This window comes from Lutjanus erythropterus, chromosome 11 (assembly GCF_056507025.1).
Source record: "Lutjanus erythropterus isolate fLutEry1 chromosome 11, fLutEry1.hap2, whole genome shotgun sequence".
In the NCBI taxonomy this organism is placed as follows: Eukaryota; Metazoa; Chordata; class Actinopteri; order Lutjaniformes; family Lutjanidae; genus Lutjanus; species Lutjanus erythropterus.
Genome location: NC_139327.1, coordinates 23,744,590 through 23,750,589, shown reverse-complemented (window position 1 = coordinate 23,750,589; position 6,000 = coordinate 23,744,590).

Genomic DNA, 6,000 nt, shown 5'->3' with positions numbered 1-6,000 from the left:
CCTAAAAAGATCATCAGGCACGGAAAAGTAATTCGAAACTCAGCTACAAATACACCTCTTAAATCTAGACTAAAAGACTTGTAGTGCTTTTAACTAAAAATGGTTAGAACTGTTATTATATTATATATTGTATTATCTCCTTTATTATTTCCTTTTACTCGCTTATCTCATTTTTTAATAGATCTTTCTTTTATCTTGCTCTTTTAATTGTGTTGTCTCAACTTGTTTTACCTGTCTATGAAACCTGCTTTATGAATACTGCCTTGCCTTGATAGGTAGCACAACAACTACAGATTTATATGGTTAAATCTTAGTATTCAAGTATTCACTTGCTCATTCTGATTTTGAGTCCTCATCCCTTTCATCTTCTTTTTCCCTCCATCCTTTCTCCATCTCTCTTCTTGCAATCAGGGAGGTGTGACACACTGGAGAACCAGTGGGGGGTTGCAGTCGGTTCAGACAAAGCAGGTAATTGTAAATCAATGAAAGGACAATCAACCGTGTGCCGTCTGCCAGCCTCCTTCATACACAGCTGGATGTGAATTATTTTAAAAGCTCCAAACAGTCCAGTCTCTCCAGATGCACTCAGTGGTTATAGGGAGGGGGTTGTGGTTGACAGATAAATCAATGGATCCATAGCAGGTTTATCTTCAACACAGATGGGGCAGTTGAACATCTTCAAAAGGCCAGACAAATGGAACCGCAGCATCAGATAGATAATAAGGCTGAAGACTTTGGGCCGGCGTAAGTGTCGGGCAGTTGAGAATAAATCAATGACAAGCCTATTAACCTCTGTGTCAGCTGCTCTGTCGGCGAGATGAAAGAGGTGGAAGGAAGAAGGAGAATAGGAGAAGAAAGAGGGTAGACAGTGTGAGATACAGCAGAGATTAGAGAGAAATGTCAGATAAAGTACTTCAAAAGTCTGTGAAAAGCAATGATCGGTGTGTGATGTCTGCAAAGATTTGGCTCTTTTGTTTTTTTTTTCTTCCCAATCTGAAAAGAGAAAGGTGGTGTATGGTTGCCCTGCAGAGGAGACGGACATCTGAGAATTTACTGCCTCTGCGGCTGTAGAGATAACAACCAGTGTGGCCGTCCGCAATTTTCTGCTTTCTCATTTTCAGCCCACATGCCATGATTTTCCACAGGTGCATCTTATCCAGGTGTTGTTTTTGTTTAGCTAAAGTGCTACCAAATGCATCAACGGAAATTTTGCTGTACATGGCGACTAAAACAAAGAGGTGCTGATGGCACCGTATTCCTAAATGCACTACAGTACTATTACAGGTGTAATATGTTTTATTCGCTTTCAAAAACTGCATGACAAAAGACATGGGACATCAGTTTGCAGTTCAAACTCTCCAGCTCCATCTACTGACTGAACCATGTACAAGCAGGAGATTGTACATCTGCTCATTTGTATTGTTGCAAATATCAGTGACTGGTGGATCAAACTTTAACTTTCACTTTTATTTTGGAAAACACTTAACATAGAATCAATGTTACTGCAAGTGCATTCTCATATTGCACTATGCATGCAGCTTTCTCCATAGATAATATCAGTGGTCGGGAGTTAATGAAGAGCTGGCTGTTGATAAATATAATCACATTATAATTCTCATTCATTTATTCTATGAAGTCAGCTAAACTTTGATCTGTTTAACGTACTCGGTCAACTGGTCTTGTCCGAATCCAGATAAATGTTTACTTTTGGACTGGGAAAATCACAACCTTTTCAAAAAATATATTTCATGCAGATCACATTTTGAAAGTAAAAGCTGCATTACACAAATACAGTTTTAACTGATACATATGGCAGGCAAACTGGTCATATTCTTGCTTATAAAAAGGTAATCTGAATCCATCCAATTTGAAAATGCACACCTTTTGCGAATGCTTAATTAAAGAGAATATTTATTGTGGCAGGTTGCACGCTCACATACAGATGGAGCTGGAGTTTCCCAAGCAGTTTGTTGGTCTAAGCTGAAACAATATGTGTCAAAACTAATTAATACTGCATTTTAAAGTGTAACACAAATCCATATTACATTATTATATTATTGTGTTTTATCATATTACATTGCATTGTCACAGTATTTCATTAGTCATTGAACATTACTGGTTCTCATCAGGTATTTAAAACTACCTCATTAATGATGCCTTGCTACCTCAATACAACACTGTAAAAATGACAAAGTGAAACTTAAATTTGCTTTTATTATCTCACTTAAATTAAAATATCGGCTTAAGATGTGTACATGTCATGTACAATGAGCTGGTCATTATTGCAAAATAAAGCCCTGGTGCATGACCATGATGTGAAGCTGAGGGGAATTCATTTGTGATAAGGACCTGTTTTGCACATGGGAAATGTGATTTTGGAACATTTTCATGGTATGTATATTCCCATTTGAGGAACATGCCACCTGTGGTAACGTGTTCCTACATGTGGAAAACATGGCAAATTCATGTGTTCTTTCTTTAAGGACTGTTGTTGTTCACTGTAGTGTTTTCCGGCATTGTGTTGGTGTCCTGTACTGGTATGTTGCACTATTGTATGTGTTGTATTTCATGTATGTTGCACTGACACCAAGGGACCAGCATAAGCTTGTCATTATGCTGTATATGTGAGCATTAGTATAATTTCAATAAAGTTGAATTGAATTTAAATGTATTTTCCTAACTACATATATCTCCAGTATGTCTTACCGTAAATGCCATTAAACTTGATGACTTGACTTTAAAATGCTTTAATCACATTTTTTTGTGTTATGGACATTAAACAATGTCCACTACAACCACTAGAGGACACTGCAGTTTTCAGATATTTGTCACACCGTTTAGTCAACAGCCTATTCTTGCCTCAAACACTGTGGGTAATATTTCACAGTTTTTGTGGCATCTAACAATGCCGCAGTGAACAAACAGCCCTAAGTCTAGGATTTTAATTGGAACCATAAAACCACATGGTGTGCAGTTTTTACATGTTTACAGTTTCCTTTCAACCTTTTTAGGACATAGCAATGTGGGTTTAAGATTCTGTGAAGTATAAAAACCTCAGTAATCTCTATAAACTCGCTCCTTCGTCTCCGAGAGAGCAACATTCCTGACTAAATCGCTTTCCTCGGGCGACGCACACAGTAGCACCTCGTGAACAAAACATCCTGATAAAAATAAAAGTGATGTTCAGTCATTTGCGTCATGAACAGGAATCCACGCATAGAGGACAGCACAGAAGATCTGCTGAATCTCCTGCTGTGACCTTGATCACAAAGTATGCAGCAACATGTCAAGTGTATTATCTGTAACCTGTTACATCATATTACGTCATGCAGACAATCAGAGGAGGGTTTCCAAGTAACCTCTCTCTCCTGCATTGACATGTCTTCTTTCACTTCCATGCAATGGGAAATACTTGTAATTCCAGACAGCTTTGTTGTAAAATTACCCTCGCTATCCTGTTGCCACATTGTGTGTCTATGTGTGTGTGTGCACATGAACACATGAGTGACTATGTGAGCGTGTGTGTGTGTGTGTATGTGTGTGTGTGTGTGTGTGTGTGTGTGTGTGTGTGTGTGTGTGTGTGTGTGTGTGTGTGTGTGTGAATGTGTGTCAGATTACACTCAAGTCTCTTTAGGACAGTCCTAAAGATAGTGACCAGGCAAGAGTGTGCTCATGTGGTGTAACATTGCAGCATTTGGATGTAGAAATAGAGAGAAGAGAAGAGAAGAGAAGAGAAGAGAAGAGAAGAGAAGAGAAGAGAAGAGAAGAGAAGAGAAGAGAAGAATATACTGTACTGTACATTTGTGGATGTTTAATATGTGATGTATTAACATATCAGTAATGTACTGTACTGTAATGTAAAATCATTAAATTATCATTAACAAACCATTAGTAAATAATTATTCAGTAATTTGTTTATATGTTATGAATCACGTGAAGATCTGTTATTTCACAGACTGGTTCTAAGTCATGTAATATATGATGAACTAATAATTTATAAAACATTGATATATATTTGTAATAATGAATTATATTAATTAAGACAATTAATAACTGATGTTAACATACTAATGTGCTGTTAGTCATCTATAAATAAATTATGAAATCATCATTGATAATAATTAATTAATAAATAATTTGTTAATATATTAAGAATCACTTGAAGATTTGATATTTCACAAATGGCATGTAAGTTTGATCTCTATACACACTGGTTAATCATTAGTTTATGATCAATATATAATTTACTGATGCACCATTTATAACTTCGAGTTGCCCATTGAAAGCACACAAAAGAAATTATGATCAAGCTATTTTTCAGCGAATAATAAATGATTTGTTTCAGTGAATAAACATTTATAAATGATTTACAGTCAGGGGATCCAGGTGAGTCGGTGTCAAACACATCAGTATCGATAGAAATTTCTTTTTTGGTCATTTTCAAAAAGTAGCCTATGCTGTGAAACCCTAAAAACACTTTAACACTTTAGTGTCATTCGGTCAATTGTGTAATTTTTAATGCAAAGCAGACATTGTTTGAGATATCTTTGTTATGATAACTTGACATTAATCAAGCAAATAATGTCTTCATTATGACAGCTTGACATTAATCAAGGCAACTTAGGCAATAAGTAAACTAGCTAAATGATATTTGTCCATCAGGTAACTAAAACACCTCAGTGCTGTAGTCTGTCATCAAACCAGCTTTATAACGTTTAATGACACCATTATGACAAGTGAAAATGGTTCAACTGTAGTTGAAGTTAAGGAAATTATTCATGACATTGTTATAAAAGCATTTAACTGTGTAATTAAAATGAATGACATCTTAAAGACAGGTCCAAACTGTACCACTTTACTTGAGGTCAGAGAAAATGTTCATGACAAACTTATAATGCTCTCATGATAGTGAATGTCTGAACCAACCACATATGACATTTTAGTGTAATGTTAAAACATAAAACTATTTTTTTTGTTTGTTTGTTTTTTTAAGTTTGACAATGCCAACAAGGGCATTTCAAACAATGTCAGCTTGCATTAGAAATTACATAAGTACCCAAATAACACTTAATGACAACAGTTATAAACATTCATAGACTTCTCATTGTACATTGTATATAGCCATGTACACATGCATATACTGCACACTTCCACCTACTTCATGTAGGCTATATAAAGTAACTCATTACCTTAATCATTCAGTATTTATTCCAGCACACTGCACATTTGCACTATTGCATTGTTGTTTACAGTTTAACTTATATATAGATCTTATCTACCATATTTAAATATTAATGTTTTACACTGTTTTTAGTCCTTGCTTTTAGCTGTATCTTTATTTCCATCATCCTAATAGATCAGGTCTTTACCTGGATTGTGGATGGAAAACCAGAGTCATCATCATTGTATGTGTAAACGTACTTGGCCAATAAAGCCAATTTTGAAAACTACCAATGGTCTACCCTCTGAAGACTGCCCACTGCAATAGAATAGAATAGAATAGAGAAGGGAAGAGCATAGGGCCACATACTAGACAGTGTATTTTTGGGGGCTGATACAAATATATATAGGGAATAAAAAAGTGGCTTTATTAGTATATCGGCCAATAATCTTTAAACAGAGTACAATAAAGAGATAGAGAATATATTTTTCCAGCGATTTCTCAAATGCAATTATCAAACACCTGAACACAATGATATCAGGGCACTGAAGCAGTAAACCTTCACAGATGGTTTTAATAATTACAACTATAACAAAAAAAGAACAAAATATATGTTTATTACATGACTGTTTATGGCAGCATTTTAAGGTCTGTTATTTCTGAAAAGCCCATTGCTATGAATAACACACCACTGCTATTGCCACTGCTATAGATGCAGTTCTGATCATAAACTGTGGAGGAGCAATACATTCTTTTTGTATTTTGTGTCAAATTATTGATTTTTTTTTTCTTCTTTTCTTAAGTAAGTAGGGGTGTGATTAGTGGAATAATGTATAGTG